The sequence below is a fragment of the Pelodiscus sinensis genome, chromosome 7 (assembly GCF_052426305.1).
Source record: "Pelodiscus sinensis isolate ZL-2025 chromosome 7, ASM5242630v1, whole genome shotgun sequence".
Classification (NCBI taxonomy): Eukaryota; Metazoa; Chordata; order Testudines; family Trionychidae; genus Pelodiscus; species Pelodiscus sinensis.
Window position 1 is genome coordinate 44,876,472 of NC_143058.1, and position 17,917 is coordinate 44,894,388.

Here is a 17,917-nt window from a genome sequence, read left to right on the forward strand (position 1 = left end):
ACACACACACTCCATCCTAAAAATACCTGGAATGTCAGAATGTAGCTCAGGTAATGGAACTTGAAAGGCTCTCGATTGCCTTTTAGAAAGGTAGTTTGCTGCTCTAGATGTGGAAGGTAGTTGTGAAAGTACTAACCTCTATCCCTTGCTAGTCAACAAGGGCCATGACTGACTATTAGCAAGTAAATCAAGGTGGGCAAAAATTTTCACAGGGGGCTACTTAATGAATTTTGATACATGGTCATTGGCCAGCTCCACGCCTGGATGGGGCAGGGCCTGCAGCAGAAGGGGTGAGGCAAAGGACTAGCCTCCCCCCAGAGTTGTCGGGGTGGAGGCTTTGAATTAAAACCCAGCAAAGGGTTTGAGTTGTGTTGCCTGGTAATGGCCCAGGGTTGCTGCGGTTATTTAAAGGGCTCTTTGCTCTGACCCCTGCTGGGGTAGCACTGTGACCAGGAGCCATGAGTCATTTAAATAGGAACTGGCTGCCTGAGCCACCACCAGGAAATTCAGTGGCATGGACAGAAGGATGTAAATAGTGGCCAGATGCAGGCTGCAGTCCGTATCAAAGTGTTAGGCAGGCCGGATCTGGTCCCCAGGCCACATCTTGCCCAGCTCTGAAGTAGATCAAGGAGTACTCTAGCATTTGAAGGAAGCCACTGGCAAGGCTGGCCTTTGTGTCAAGTGGGTAGCCCTACAGCTGATTAACAGAACCATTTTTCCATGTGATCTATTCAGAGGGGCTGGCCAGGAGTTATAGAAAAAAAATAGAAGTCCATTGAGCCCAAGAAATTTAACAAACCAGAATGAGAAGACGGGATTACACCCATGTCTAGGATACAATCTATATTTGACTAGAGATCAATCTGAGGTAGCCCACGTGTACATAACATGAAATCATCAGGAGAATAACTATCCAAGAGGTGTATCCAGATACTAGTGTATGCATAGAGCTACATTGTTTTCACAAACGAGATTTTGTACCTTAACCAGCATACGTGATGAGCAGGACCTTTAGCAACTTTGTGATTCAGACTATATATTGTAAATAAAGGGATTGACTAATCTGGGACACTGTTTCACCCCTGGCAGTTTACAATTCCTTAGTGTTTTAAAACTATTCAGTTTACTTAGTAGAGTTGGGGGGGTATACATTTATTTTTACACGAAGGAAGTAACTATGCATATCTAAGATTATATTTGTTTTACATTCTGTAAGTTCTGTTCCCTAATTTGACAGGTACACAAGCTCTTTCTGTAAGCATTAGCAGCAGCCATTACTATTATTTCCTAGTGCTGAGCTGCATATGATTTATGTTAAGGAGAAAGTTGTTTGCTACTTACATTTTAGTTTATTATTCATCCTGTTGGTTGGCTTTCAATTCTGTATGAATACATGTAAATAAAGAGTGTGTTACTTATTTTCTGAACTTGAGAGCTTTATTGTTTAATTAGTATATTGAATATGTTGCCAAAGTGACATTATCAAGTAATGCAAAGCAGCAATCTGTTTTCTATAAAGAGAAAATAGTTTTATGTTCCTTTTACTTCCTGGACAAAGCAAGAAAATGTTATTGCGCCAAATTGGAGGGGGAAAAAACCCGCAACTACATATATATATATTGGCAGATGAGATCACAGAAGTCGGGATATTACACAGCTCATTCATTTCACCTTGTAATCTCCCCCTTGGTAAATTAACATCTAATTTTTCTAACCCACTTGAAGTTATTAACCTCTGAGTCCCTTATGATCTACAGTCGGTTCCCAAGTTGCTAACGGTCGACTTACGACCGTTCGCAGTTATGACTGAAGCTGTCGTAAATGGCGGACCCCGAGTTACAAACATGATCTGTACTTACAAGCAGCACAGTTGAGTAACTCTATGGGGTCCGACTTACAAACAAACCGAGTTACGACCAATTGCTTGGTCCGTAACCGGTTTGTAAGTTGGGAAGAGGCTGTTCATTGCCTTCCTGTACCTTTTCAATTTGTACCCTCCAAAGTTATCACAATGGACTGCATTCTTAAGAGGTCCATCTCCTGCAAACTATGAGGCACAACAACATGTTACTGCTACAAATGAACATACACCAGATAAAGTACTTGGTGGAAAAGATCCACAATTATGGTATCCTTTGTCAACAAAGTTTTAATCAGAGGATCCTTCTCTCTGCACAAGGACAGAGTAGGAATAAAGAAATAGTGGAGACTTACCTGCTGGAAAAATGCATCTCTTGGTATTTACGAAGGCTATGTCTACACTGGCCCCTTTTCCGGAAGGGGCATGTAAATTTCATGAGTCGTAGTAGGGAAATGCGCGGGGGATTTAAATATCCCCCGCGGCATTTAAATAAAAATGTCCGCCGCTTTTTTCCGGCTTTTAAAAAAGCCGGAAAAGAGCGTCTACACTGGCCCCGCTCCTCCGGAAAAAGCGCCCTTTTCCGGAGGCTCTTATTCCTTAGGGTAGGAATAAGAGCCTCCGGAAAAGGGCGCTTTTTCCGGAGGATCGGGGCCAGTGTAGACGCTCTTTTCCGGCTTTTTTAAAAGCCGGAAAAAAGCGGCGGACATTTTTATTTAAATGCCGCGGGGGATATTTAAATCCCCCGCGCATTTCCCTACTACGACTCATGAAATTTACATGCCCCTTCCGGAAAAGGGGCCAGTGTAGACGAGCCCATAGAGTCTGGCAAACCTCTTGTTCCCTCTCCATTTCTTCATCTAGTTAGATGAGGGGGAGGTTTTAATGTTAAGTGCTATTGATTCTATGAAAAGAATACAAATCCTCTCAATCGTGAAAGCAGAGGAGTCTTTCCTCTGCTAGAAAATACAGTGTGAAATGGTCCCACATGATAAAAGAAAGCCCACACATTAGGAGGAGAATTTATCCAGTATGTCCCAGGAAGGAGTGGAATCTGAAAGTAAAATAAACTTAACATTTCTGGGAGAAGACTAAACAGTACGTTTCTGACAGTTCTAAATGCTTTTCCATAGAATTGTGTATGTCATTGGTACTGTAAGAAAATTTAGGGTTTTTTATTATTCTACACTTGTATATTGCTACATTGGAGGAGTACAATCAAATGAGGGTTTGCCAAATCTAGCGTTCCAAATCCTCTACATGATGCTAAAACAGAATGGGTCATGGAAGTAAAGATAAGAACCTGATGTTACCAATCAGCTGGAGACTTTTCTTTGGTCATATGAATGAGATAATTAACTCTCAAACTGATATCTCTTGTAGAATAATTGGGCTCTCTCATTTCTCCTCCCAAACACTGAGTTTGAAAGTTGTGTAGGATGTCTTTAGTGTAAGCTTAGCAAACAGGTTTACAGCTATTTTTCTGATATGGACCCCCCTCCCCATTTATAAATTCCATTGTTCTATACATTTTCTTATCTGTACGGAACAGTGAACAAAGGCTTTTCATTTCTGCCCAGTATCAACTACAATTCCTTTTCTTGAACAGCTCCTTGGCTCTGATTGCAAATTGATCTGCACAGATTCTGAGGTCCACCCACGTGGAGCAGCTTGCAGGTTTAGGAATAACCCCCTAACTATTTTCACAGTCACTTTCTTCATTACTTTTCTTTTAAATGTGACCAGCAAAAGTAAAGAGAATGTGGTATGGTTTTTGTTGTGGATTTTTTTTTTTTTTTTTGGCGCTTTATGATTTATAAATTAGGCTGAAAGCATTGGGGAATGGGAGAAGTTAATTTTTTTTAAAAAAGTGGAAGATATAAATTACGATATAAGTCTACCCTGTTTTTCGTACAAAAGAGGAACAACTAGAAATATCTGACAAAGGTTGGCAAATTCAGTTGACTGTGTAAAATATAGCAGTCAACCCTAACGTTTGACCCTAACATTTGTCAACGTTAAATAGGTGGTAACAAAATAGATCTCAAACACTAGAAGGAAAATACAACATTATTTTACTTCCTCACTTAAGGACTGGAAATATCACATCTGAAAGACGTAAACAACAACTTCAAATTGATCTTGGTAAACTAAAACACTAAAGGAATTAAAAAAAGCTAGCCAACCTTAGGCTGCCTGTGTACATCATTATTTTAGAAAATAAAAGCACACCTTCTCCCCTATCACTTTTGCAGATCACCATTGATTATGTTGCTTATACTACTTCTCAGATCATATTCCAGTTTAATCCTTTTAAACTGGTCTGTTTCAGCATTAGTCATTCTTTCCAGTTTAATATCACTCATATCTATATTCTCTGTGTCCTATTCCTAAAAATGACTAAGAGTTGGAACAATTTCTGTATTTTTTAATTTCAGTGTTGCTTTTCTTTCTTAAGGGCCAGTCAACATCTACATTATTTAAATGCTGCTACTTTATTTTCATAAACAGCTTTTTTTTTTAATGTCCAAAAAACAACTTCATTCTTCCTAGGACTATGTTGTCAATTAATTGCAAACTAAGGGTAACATCCTGGTCCATCTGAATTCTATGACAGAACTCTCACAGACCTCAATGGGGACAGGACTTCATCTCAGAACCCAAATCCCAAAAACACTTTTGCATATGCTAAAGTAGTCCAAAGTCAATGGAACTATTTGAGTTAAGTACTGTCATGAATGTTTGCAGGATTAGGACACATTTTCAGTAGCATAAATTGCACATAGGAAGATTGGGAATCCTGCACATAAACTGCCTCCTGCAAAAATTGATCCTTAACAGTGTGTATGTTTCCCTAGAATGATTTAGTATAGCATACCTAGGAAGCTTGGGATAGAGAAGGTGTTGCACCCCAAACTGCAGTCCCCAGGTAGATGCAGAGTTCCCCCCACCCACTAGCCTGGCTGGAGTTGTCCTTCCAAGGCAAGTGATACTTGTGAATCTATCCTGTCTCCACACTCCAAACAAAAAGTGCTCTCTATTTTTGCATCTTCCTGTCCGGGCGCCATTTTTTAAATTGACAAAACCGGACTAACTCCCCGTGTCTACACGCGGCAGTAAAACAGCCATTTGAAATAAAGCCCTATTTTGAACTACCTGTTAAACCTCATTGCAGGATGAACAACAGGTAGTTCGAAATAGGGCTTTATTTTGAACGGCTATTTCACTGCCGCGTGTAGATGCGGGCAGTTAGTCCGGTCTTGTCAATTTCAAAAAATGGCGCCTGGCCGGGAAGATGCAAATCAAGCACGGGATGTTTAAATCCCAGGCTTGATTTGCAATTTCGAATGCCCATATTTGCAGCCCTACTTCTAATTAGGCTGCAAGTGTAGACATACCCTGAATATTTAAACATTTAATCCCATTTGCAATCTGACCTACTATTCATGTCCATGCGCCCTGTTGTTCTCTGCAAAAGAAATTGCTACATAGTGATTTGAAAATGTGCCTACTCTCAGTCCTCTATGATTTTTCCTATGAAGAGTTTGAGTTGCCTATATAGATGATGTGGCAGAAGAGGAACAGCTCAGACTCCTTGGGATGGGAGTGGGTAGCTGGGCCTCTCCTCCCCTGGGCTCCAGGAGAAAGTCCCCCCATAAGAACATCATTCACACAGTGATCTCCCCCTCAACCTCTAGCCTTGGAAATGGCAGAGGGGCAGCTTAGACTCCCAGAATTGCTACAGTAAGGTGTGGGCAGGGATAAACCACCCAAAAAATGACCATGCTGGACGTGTACTCCTGTAGGGTGTGATTTGGATGCTCCTCTGGCCTATCCTGTGCTTCAAAGCTCTAGGATTTAGAGCAGGGCTGGGCAAAATACAGCCCAGGGACAGATCCGGCCCAGGGACCATCCTGCCCGACCCTCAGACACGTGCAGCTGTGCAGTTTAAAGCGCAGTCCCTGCAGCTCTGCTCTGAAGAGAGGGGGAAACTTCATGTGATTGTCCCCTCCCCCCACCACCATCTTCCCTGGCCCAGTCCTCAGCTCCTATTGACCAGAAACTACTGGCCAATAAGAACCTACCCCAGCCACACTCTGAGCTCCTATTAGCTGGAAACAACCAGGCAATGGGAGTTGAGAGATTAGCCTGGGAAATAGAAGCAACGCAAATCTATTTCCCCTCCTGGAGCTGAGAGCCACATGGAGGGAACAGTCTGCAGTTTCAAGGGGGCTGCAGCATGCCTTGGGGGTGCTGCAGGGCTGCTGGCTTTAGGTAAGTGCCTCCCAGCCAGAGCCTACCTCTGGCAGCTCTGCCCCTCCTACAACCCAACTCCCTCCCCATGCCCGCGGTCACAACTCCCTCCCAGATCCTGTACCCACTCCTACACTCCTCCCTTAGGCCAGAATCCTCTCCTGCACTCAAACAGATTCTGCACACCAATCCCCTGCCCCAAGTCACCACCCTCTGCAGTCTATACCCCCTTCTCCCAGGTTACAGCTCCTTCCCCAACTTTGCACCCTCTCCTAGAACTCCCCAGGACAGAATCCTCTTCAGCACCCATACCTACATCCCCTCCCTAACTCTACACTCTAATCCTCTGACCCAGGTCACAACCCCCTCCTTTGCCCAAACTCCCTCTCAGACCTCACACTCTCTTGCACCCCGGTCCCTTACCCCGTGCGCTCTTCTGGGCCCAACCTCCATCCTAGGTCCTGCACTCCCTCCACAGAAAAGTGCAGCCCTTGACCACTTTCCAAAATCTTGGAGTGCCAAAAATTATTGCCCACCCCTGATTTAAAGGATGTCCCATACTTCAAGGGGCAGCCTGCATCTCTTGGCACCAGTGCTCTGCTGAGCTATCAGAAGTGATGATGACCCCCCAGAAAGCTATGGTAGCTGTGCACTTTTAGAACCAGGGAGTGCAGCAGTCCCGTCTTGGATGACAGCTCCAAAGGTACCAGTGCTATGGAGGGATAGAATTTCCTGAAGGAAATGGGCATTTGGGAGTGTGGGATTTCAAGGATGGGGGTGTTTATCATTGTGTATTTGACTGGCTCTCTGGGAACTGACAGGTCTATTCATTTTAGTGCTTTTTATAAAAGTTGTCAAGTGTTCTCAGGACTCTGGATGGCTGGTTTTATTACAGCTTGTATAAACCTAAATAAAAGACACAAGCCTGCTTCTTTGTTATCAGGTTCCAACACAGTCCAGAGCTAAGAGGTGCTTTTCAGCTCCAGTTAGGAGTGTTTGCGGCTATGATGTTCTGTTCTACCCGTGATTTCAGAAAGGAAACGGTTAGAAATGCAGAGTCAAGACTCCATACTGTACAGCTTAGATTTCCTAGTACACCCAGTACCCCAACACTTACTTTAATGCTTGCTATTTTATAATACCCATTTCTTTTCTTGAATCAGGGCATGTTTGATGGGGTGGTGGATTTTGTTTAGTTAATTTCCACAGGCTTGCTTTGCTCTCAAATGCTTACAGGACTGATAACTGTCTTAGCTATTGCACTTCACTATTCCCAGTCTCTTCTGGATGGTTCTGCTTTCCCCCCTCCCGCTTTGCTATCCACAGTAACTCATCTACAACTATCTTCTACACTATACACTTCAGACCCTCCTTCACTTGACATGATCACCTCTGTAAAAATACCATCCATGAACTTTTTATTCTTCTTTACTTTGTATAGCACAGAAAGTTGGCTCTCAAGATCAGCAATCTTGCTCTTAGGTGCTCAGGAAATCTAAGCATATATACTCCCTTGGATACCAGCATCATATCTACCACTACTCTTATCCATAGTCCTTCATACCCTGCGCTAAAGAAAGAAAGAAAGAATCTGGCAGACAAATCTCACTCTTTCACCCTTCTTCCGAAAAAGATCAATCATAACAAAAAGTGTCCATTTTTAACAGTTTGACAGAGGTAAGGTACTGTGTGGCATTATTACTACTCTTGCTGTTATACATGTACGATGTTAGTTGGAGATGTTTTTTATAAATTTTCGATTGAAGAAAAACAATCCCTTGTTGCTGAGAGAATAATAATGATCTGGCATAAATAGGACTCTCCATGTCTCCAAACAATAACGTTAGGTTAATATCTTCTATATCAGCAACATTTTGTAATTTTATGGAAAAATAAATATCTATCCTTTTCAACATATTGCAGCTGTATTTTGCTTTAAAAAAAAAACAGGTCTAAAATTACAAGAGTAGATCTCTTTTTCCACTGTCATGCAACAGTTAATATAAGAAATTATAGTCAGCACTCGTTAAATAGGTAGTTATGTAATTTAACAAATGAACTTTCATTTTAACCCATTTTAGGTTAAATACTACCATAAAGCCTTAGATAGTTAGCAGTATTACTTTTTTTTAGTGACATTAAGGTTAATCTCTGGAGCCATTGTATTCTCAGATAAATGATAATCACTCTAGTGTTATTACTAGAAAGAAAAATATGAATAAAATAATTCAATTAAATCTACAAGTTAATTTTATGCAGGAGAGGACAATGCATTTTCTGAAGTTCTTCTTTCTTCCAAGGAACTAAGAAGGCCCATTCTGTTGTCTGCTCTAACGCTGTCAATAACGGTCCAAGCAATGTTAGATCACTTCAAACAAGTCAAGAGATTAATCGCTTATTTGGAAGAAATGAAAAAGCAGCACTCAAAAGTGACTTTCCAAAAGTCAGATGAAAAACAATTTATTGGATTTCTAAATATCCCACAAACCTTTGTCAAAGGCCTTTTTGTTGATTTGCAGGTGGAGGGGGAGAAGGTAACTTACCATTTAAAAAAAGTTAATGTTACTAGTTGACGTCTGGAAAAAAAAATCAACTCGACCAGATATTGCTCTGGTCTAATAAAAATCAATACAAATTAAAAGTATTAATAGAGTATTTCCCCCAGGAAGGCCAATGGAGCTGACTGTAGCACTTCATTTAGCACCAGTCACGCATCAAAAAATTGGAAGCCAGCAAGATAATGAGCTAAGTCCTAATCTTTTCTTCCAATGAAGCAACCATCTTCTGTCAATGAAGCAACCATCGTTTGTCTAAATTCAGTTTGCTCATCAGTATAAATAATCATGAAACACAGAAGACACTCCAGTAAACACCCCAAAGTGCATCTAGACTAGTGTTTCCTAGGGAAAGATTGTAAACTTAGAGCAGCTCGCATCGCTTGCTATAATTATACATAAAACTGTTTCAGCTCTGTTGTTTGGCGATACAAATCTGAACATTTCTAACTGCTAAAAACACACGGTGATCTTCACAGTTACAGCTAAATGTGCTTGAAGACAATTACTTGCATGTTTACATACAGCTGCAAGATGAAGCATTCTCATCCCTCACAATATATTTCTATTGAACAAGACCAACACTTTAGAACTCCAGAAGTGTTTGAAATCTTAGTCCATTGCTTTGATAAATTGCCATGGTATCTGAGCACCTCATACCCAGAATGAATTTTCTCCTCAAAATGCTCATGTGAGGTATGGTGGGTATGATCCCCATTTTACAGATGGGAATCTGAAGCACAAGATATATTTTAAGGGGCTTGTCCCTAAGGCACACAGGAAGTTTTGTGGCACTTGAACCCTGGTCACTCAAGTCCCAGGCTACATCTAGACTACAATGTTTTATTGAAAAAAGGTTTGCAATTTGTTGGAAGAGGCTGTTCCAAAATTTGGCCCATCTACATTGGGCCAAATTTCGGAAAAGCCTCCTCTTTTGGAAGAGCCCTTCTTCCTCGTGGAAGGAGGAAGACGGCTTCTAAAACAGCGCGTCTGCTCTTCCACACACAAAAAGCGAAAGAGCAGATGCATTCCCTGGAAAAACCCCGTAGTTTAGACGCAGTCCCATTCACTAGATCATTCACTAACCCTCATAGAAACACCTTAGATCAAACATGTTAATAGAGGACTAGTACTTCCATCGTTATTTGGTTTATGTTTAATAAAATACATTTCAAAATAAACTTAATACTCTGTTTCACCTTTCACAGAAAATCTGCTACAGCCCTTGTCCTCCACCGAATAAAAAAATAAAAAAAACCTTGCAAGACATGGAGTTAGCTCAGAATTAACTGCAAATTCATTCAGAACACCCTCCCCCCCCCATGCTAAAAAAATACACCTTAGTAAACTATTATCATAATTGATGAGTTTTACCTAAAGGTCTTTTACCAACATACTTTCTTTTTGTGGATAAATTCTTCTTATTCATACATCCTAAATCTGGGGCCTAAACAGTTTTAGGGAAACATTTCCCCTTTTAATGCAGAAAATCTGCAATAACAGTTTAATAATTTAAGTGCAATGTGATGTGAGGGGAGTAAAAAATGCATTTTACAATCTCCGCAAAGAAAAAATGATGAGGGCCAGATCAATGATGGGATTCCATATGTTAGTGGTGACAAACCAAACTGATTGAGAGCAGTTTCACATAGTTACTCAGAAAGAGAGCTCTAAGAAAATATGGACTGAGAAGCCCACTCCCAGCATTAGTCAGCATGGTTTTGAGTTCCTACTGGACCTGAACATCAGGAGTCTTGGGCTGGTGAAGTTTGCAGAATCTACCATAAACCCCTCCCCCAGCCATCCCCATTTTTTTTCATTTTTGGTTTAATGTCATAATCAGCTCTATTTATAGAGCACTTACCAATTTAGTGGCTAGCTGCTGTGAAATGTTATAACACGAGTTTTAACTAGTACTCTTTGGGACTATTTTGTTGCCTTGGTAGTGACTACAGATTATTTTGATCTTTTTCTTCTGTTTTAGGAAGATAAGGGGAAGTTACGCAGTACTTGAAAAAAAATGGTTTAAACCCCGCCTTTGCAGTATTACTAATTGTTTCCTTGTGGGAAAGTGCTCTGCTCTCAGTTATCTCCTTACAGTTCTCAATTCTAGTCACCCACCCATCTAAGTTGCTAATTTGCTGACATTTTTCTGCATCTTTCTTCCAGAGAGGAAAGAGTACATTGAAGCATATTGTGCAGTCTCAGGCAGTTTGCAGATTGATCCATCATGGCTCAGGCAGGCAAGCGGGCAACACACCTCAGAGGCAGAATACAACAGAATTTGTTGAGGAACCTCTGAACCAGCAGCATGCTGCTTGAAAAGTCTTTTTCTTTCAGACGTGTTCCTGCCTTTAGTCATTACCAAATATAGAACCAGTTCTTTCAAGAGATGCCTTGTGTGGGAAAAGTCGTATCTAAAACAGTGGGAGAAGGTAATGCTGAAAAAAATGCTTAAGACACACTTTCAAATACAATACATGATTAAATCATAAGCGCCGCGAGAGCCCAATCACAAAAATCACAGGAACAACTTTACCCAGCTGAGTAATCCCAGCAGCTTCAATGACACTGCTTATGCAAATGCAGTTACTCAAATAGGGTATGTCTATGCTAGTGTTAATTCGAGTTTAGCTTATATACACAAAAACTATTTCAAAATAGCGTTTTGCCATTTCGAAATAGAGCGTCCACACTGAGTGGACCTTGAATCAGAGTTAAGGCTGGCCGGAACCGGTGCCAGCAGGGCATCAGGTTAGGACTTAGTGTGTGTGGGGCTGCTGTCTGAGGTTAACTGAGCTCCGTGCTTAAAGGAACCCTACTCCCACCCCGGACAGACAGTTCTCAGGGTTCCCCACTTGCTTGTCTACCTCGATGAGGGACAGCAAAGCAGTCCTGTCTTGGAGTGCCCTGAGTGCCCACACTCGGGACACCAAAGCACTCGGCCACATGGAGCCAGAGCTGCCCCTGGGCACTCTGGTGCATCTCGTGGAGTTGTTGCCATCAGCCCGGCTGCACTTGCTGCAGGCTGCCATCCAGGGGGTCCATCGTAGGGTTGTCAGGATCCAGGAGGCCCTAAGGGAGAGCGTCCACCCCTCAGAGCCACCCTGGTCCTCCCCACCAGGGGCTCATGCCCTATTCCTCCCTCACATCCTTCCACTTACTCCTCCCTAGCCCCCCTTTCTGATGTCAAACAAAAGACACGTATGTTCAAAAACAGAAACTGGGTTTATTGAACAAAACTGGAGGGAGATGGGAAAAGGAGGTGGGAGAGGGGAGGGGAAAACCTGGGAGGAAGGAGCTGAAAGGGAGACGGGGAAGAAGGGGGAGGGGAAGCTCAGAGCCCAGGGCTGGGGGTCTCGCCAGACCAACTTGATTTTCATGCAAACCTGCTCCTGGGTTCGCATGTGGCCTTTGGTGGCCAGGCTGGCAGCTATCCTGCCATAGACAGCCGCGTTCCTCCATCTAGTGCGGAGATCATGGATGTTGGGGGCATCCCCCCTCCCAAACCTGAATAAGGTCCATGATCTCCACCCTGGACCAGGAAAGTGCCTGCCTTCTCCAGCCCCTGTCAGGCTCCTGGGAGCTGGCAGACTGCTCCTGGGGAGCGGTGGAGGGCTGGCTCATGTTTTGGGATCACTAGATAAGTGGCCACTGCTGGCTCTGGGCTGGCAGGCTTGGAGCTGGCACAGGCACTGTGGTCTGGATCTATCCCTTTAATGGCTTTGGGGTTGGGGGAGAGGAGAGTAAGTTTTCCTGGTTGTGCCCAGAGTGGCCACCAGGGCTCCTTGGGAAGGGCTGGAGGCCCCGTATTTCGAATTAAATGTCTTCACAGCGCTTAATTTGAAATAGCTATTTCAAATTTGGTGTTACTCCTCGTAGAATTAGGTTTACCAAATTTGAAGCAAGCGCTCCGCTATTTCGAATTAATTTCAAAATTGTGGTTTGCATGTGTAGACACTATTAAAGTTAATTTGCAGTGTAGACATACCCATACGTACATGCTTACGGGATTGGGCCCTTAGCATAAATACTCTTCTTGGCAAGGACTATCTTTTTGTGAATTTGGTGTAGCAGCACCAAGCACTGGGGGCATCATTTTGAGGAAATGGGAGGGGCTGTGACTCCCATGCCCTGAATTTTGTACCAGGTGTCTACTCTCCCTAGCCCACTGGTCCCCAACCCATGCGCTGCATGCCCGGGGCTGACGCCTCTTCTGTGCCATGCACCCAGGAGCCGGCAGCGCCCATGGACCACGCGGCCAGGGTCCGGCGCTGCTCCTATACCGCGTGCCCGGGGCGGGGACACCCCTGTGCCGTGTGCCCGGGGCCAGCACAGCCCTTGCGCCGTGCACCCGGGGGCGGGGCCCCCCATATGCTGCGCGCCCAGTGGCCGGTACTGCCCATGCGCCTGGGAGCGGGGCCAGCCCCGATCACTCGGCGTGCGCACAGAAATGGCCCAGTGGGCGCCATTGCGCCTGCAAGCACTGCGTTGGGGACCACTGCCCTAGCCCCATACGGAGCCTTTAACTGCAACTGTGTGATATGTGATGAATTCAGAAGCTGGAAGCAGCACATCCTTTGGGTGATTAAGATAAGACTTGTTATCAAAGAAAACTAAAGATCATTAGATGATCCCAAAAGCATTGTCAGGTACTCCAGACAAAAGATAGGAAACAAAGGGAATAAATGGTGAGAACTGGAGAGAAGTAAATAGTGGCGTCCTCCAGGCCTCTGTACTGGGACCAGTACTGATCAATCATAAATGTAATCAGACAGCTGGGAAAATGTGCAGCTAGTTAAGTCCAGATAACAGACTGGAAAGATTTACAAAGGTATTTCACAAAAGTGGGTGACTGGGCAACACATTGGCAGGTAAAATTCAATTTTGATAAATGTAGAATAATTCACATGGAAAAATATAATCTCAAATATACATACAAAATGGCAGGGTCTAAATTAGCTTAGTCCATCAAAGAAATATTGGAGTCATTGTGGATAGTTTTCTGAAAATATCTGTTACATATCTAGTAACAGCCAAAAAAAATTAACAGAATATTGGGGCGTGTTAGGAAAGGGATAGATTAGACAGAAAATACCATATTGCCTCATATAAATCCATGATATGGCCACATATTGAGTACTGTGTGCAGATCTGATCATCCCATCTCAAAAAAAAACATTGGATTTAGAAAAGGTACTGACCATGGCAACAGAAATTACAAGGAGTAATTAACACATTCCATCTGAGGGAATATTAGAAAGACTGGGACTTTTCAGTTTGGAAAAGAAATGATTAAGGGAGAGATATGAGAGAGATCTATAAAATCATGAAAATTGAATAAGGAATTGTTATTTACTCCTTCAAATAAAAAGAACTAGGAGTCACTCTGTGAAAATAGCCAGCAAATTTTAAAAAACAAACAAAATACCCATATTTCTTCACAGTCAACTTGTGGAACTCTTTGTCAGAGGATGTTGTGACAGTCAAGACTATAACAGGGTTTAGCCCCCCCCCCCCCCCACACACACACAAAACCTAGATAAGTTTATGGAGAATAGGTCCCTCAATTATTATAAGCCAGTGTGGGCAGAGATCCAACACCATGTTCTGCTTGTCCTTCATATCTGTTTGCCAGAAGTTGGGAATTGGTGATGGGATGAATCAATCAAAAATTGCCTATTGTATTTATTCCCGATGAAGCACCTGCCATTGACCACTGTTGAAAAATAGGATACTTGACTAGATAGACTAGATACTGGTCTACCCAGTATGGCCATTCTTACATAGAACCCAGATGTATCTGCTCCTACTATAACCTAATAGACCCCATTCCCCTCACGGGGCATGTCTACACTAGGAAATTATTTCAAAATATCATTTCGAAATAACTCCCAAAATAACTATTTTGAAATAACTCCTGCTTTCCTTGGGGAATAAGCACACACCCCAAAATCTGAAATGGCACCCCTGCCAAGCATAGCAGACATTTAAAGACGTACAACTATTTACATATAAAATTAGTGAAAGTACACTATGTGGAATTATTTGTAATACCTTTAAATGTAATTTGTAACAAACAGATTTTTAAATCCACATCACTTATGGTACATTTTGTCCACAACTGCTTGTAACTATCATAGAATTTCCTTATTTTTACTGTAGGGTGGTGACTCTCAACCTTTCCAGACTACTGTACCCCTTTCAGGGGTTTCATTTGTCTTGCACAACCCCAAATTTCACCTCGCTTAAAAACTACTTGCTATTGTGTGATTTTGTAATGTCTGATTTTGTAAGCATCACAGGCACATTGTTGCTGGAAAATTGCTTACTCTCTCATTTTTACCATATAATTATAAAATCAACTGAAATATAAATATACTTTCATTTCAGTGTATAATATATAGAGCAGTACAAACAAGTCATTGGGTGACCTTTTAGTGTGTTCTGAATTCACCAGTGCTTTTTGTGTAGCCTATTGTACAACTGGGAATATCCGAATGAGTGGTATTGTCCCCCCTGGAATATCTCTACATACCTATACGTATACCTCTGGTTAAGAGCCACTGCTGTAGAGAAATAGAATTACAGTCTTTTCACTCATATGAGCACCAAACACTCCACACTGTCACAAAAAAGCCTCTCTTTCTACTTCATTTCTGTGTTGTTTGTCTTCAGCTCCTGTAACATTGCCACCCCACATTAGGAATGTTAATGGGTTATCCAAACATGCAACTTAACTCCCCCCCCAAAAAATGCACAAATAGCCTGATGCTGCACACTGTTACTTTCAGAAGATGAAATGTTAGCTTTTAAATATAAGACAAAACTGTTGCATACAAACAGTTTCTGGAGTGTTCATGCAATGTATCCTTCTACTGCAAAAAATATTTCCTAGGAAAAGCATCAGAAGAGTAGGGGGGAAAAGTGAAATTCTCTCCCTTATAAGATTTCCTGAATTGTTAAGATCCCTTTCATCTCCTCCTGTGCTTGGAAACCAAGCTGAGTTGTTTTTTAAGTACCATTTTATACCCTAAATGCTATGTTAATATAATTTTCTATTATTAGAAAACCCCAACAATTCCCAAGAGAGCATCCACACTGCATGGCCACTCTTGCGCAAGAAAGTTCTGATGGCCATTCTGTGAATGGCAATCAGACCACCTGTGCTTTTTGTGAAGCGCTCTTTTTGCGCAAAAAACCCTGTTGAGCATACACACACACACACCTTTTTGCACAAGAACTCTTGTGCAAAAAAGAGCTATTCCTTATGGGGAGAGGAACAACTCTACCAGCAAGAGCCTTCTGTCCTGTTGATTTACTGTATTTTTTTGCACAAAAACACACTTGAGATGTGGACACTACGCAGATTTTTGCGCAAAAACAGATGTTTTTGTACAAAAACCCTGTAGTATAGACATAGCCTAGGTGATCAGCTTAGAGTGCTGAAAGCCCCAAACTACCACTGAAAAAGGAGTAAAGCACTTAAAATTGACATTTTTTCTTTTGGTCCGTCCCTGTCAGTCTCTCTGCTTCTCCTTACATCTTTCCCACAGACTCCTTTTAAAATAGGAATAAACAGTAACCACCCCTCAGTGATTTGACATAATGGCCATACATAGGAACACAGAAGATTAGGGTTGGAAGAGACCTCAGGAAGTCATCTGCTGAAAACCCGACCAACTTCCACTAATTCATTCCAGCCATGTTCAATTGTGTTTTCTGCCCTCCTAACATAGGATTTTTCTCCCCCTAGTTCTCTCTGCTCTCCCCTACCATTTTGTGCAGCTTCCCTTTCTTCCACCTCTTCCCCCGTTCTTCTGCAGTCTTCACCTGCTATTTTTCTTTTCACGTGTTTCTATGTGCAGGCAGGAGAGCAGCAAACCGAAGCGGCTTAGAATTTTGCTATTGGCGATCAGGACTAACAGTGCTTCAGAATCCATAATTCCAGACAGTTTCACCTTGCTGCTTCTAGTCCACAATGAATTCATCATTATTCATGTTAAGGCTCTGCATTCCATAAGGAAAAAATATCTTTTGAAAAAAGAAACACTATTTGCCATAACGTATGCAATGCATGTTTGTATACCCATGCAAGTAAAATCTATATTTTATCCTGGCTCACTTGAATATTAAAAACAGTTACTAAGAGAGTCAATCAACCCACTGTAAGTTCTCAAATATACACAAAACTATATTCACCATTATGTTTTTCACCATACAGAAACAGAATGCGGAGTCAGACAAAGTAAAACTAACAATTAAAAAAAAAAAAAAAGGACCGTATAAGAGTAAAATCTACATAAATGAGCAGCACTGGGACACAGAGACCCATAGCCAAAGGTTCCCTGGTTCTTTGCAAATAACTTGTGTCAGCCCTGACAAACTCATTATACCAAGCATGTGTTTTACAGGCTATCCATAAAGAGTAACATACTACAGAAAATCCATAACTTATCAAGATTCAGAGTATGGGTAATTTTAAGGAATTGTGTGTTTATGTTGAAAGTATGCTTTACGGCAGCAATACTTAGACCTCAGTGGTTCAGGAACCATACTGGCAATCCATATTGCCTAAAAGAATTATATTAGTATAAATTCATTGTTTATATTATATATAGATTCTCACAGCAAATGACTGACCAAGAGTTATTTTATCAAATACAATTGGTTAATAGCATAATAAAAGCATCTTGATTGGTTAATAAATTAGATCAGTTAATAATTAAATCATGCAGTATTTTAATATGTGCTGCAAAGAACCATAGGAGATGCATTTAAAAACTACTTCCGGCTCACAAACCTCAGTCTGAGTATTTCTGCTTTAAGGAGTTGGTTCCCAGGAGGTAATATGTCTCTCTGATGATCCATTCAAGCAAGAGGAAGTTGTCAACCCTCCTTAATCAGCCAGTGAGGTAATGCCAGATTCTACTGTATGCCATTGCCACATTCCAGAACAGTCAATGGAAAACCATGAGACACAAAGTGCAAACTATTGAAACAATGTGGAGGTGAAAAGGAACATTACAGCTGACATAAGATCACGCTTGCTACAAATAAAGGCTGTTTCAGTGCAACGGAGCATAGAGAGAGGCACGGTAGATCCATTCAATGAGGAAACCCCTTGAGGCGGTACCTTTAGACCCTGGTTCATATAAACCCAGCCAGCTCTGCAACAGACTGAACTTTGGGAGGAAAATCTGCTTTATTAGAGAAGGAAAGGTAACTCTTGGTAAATATAGACCCAGGT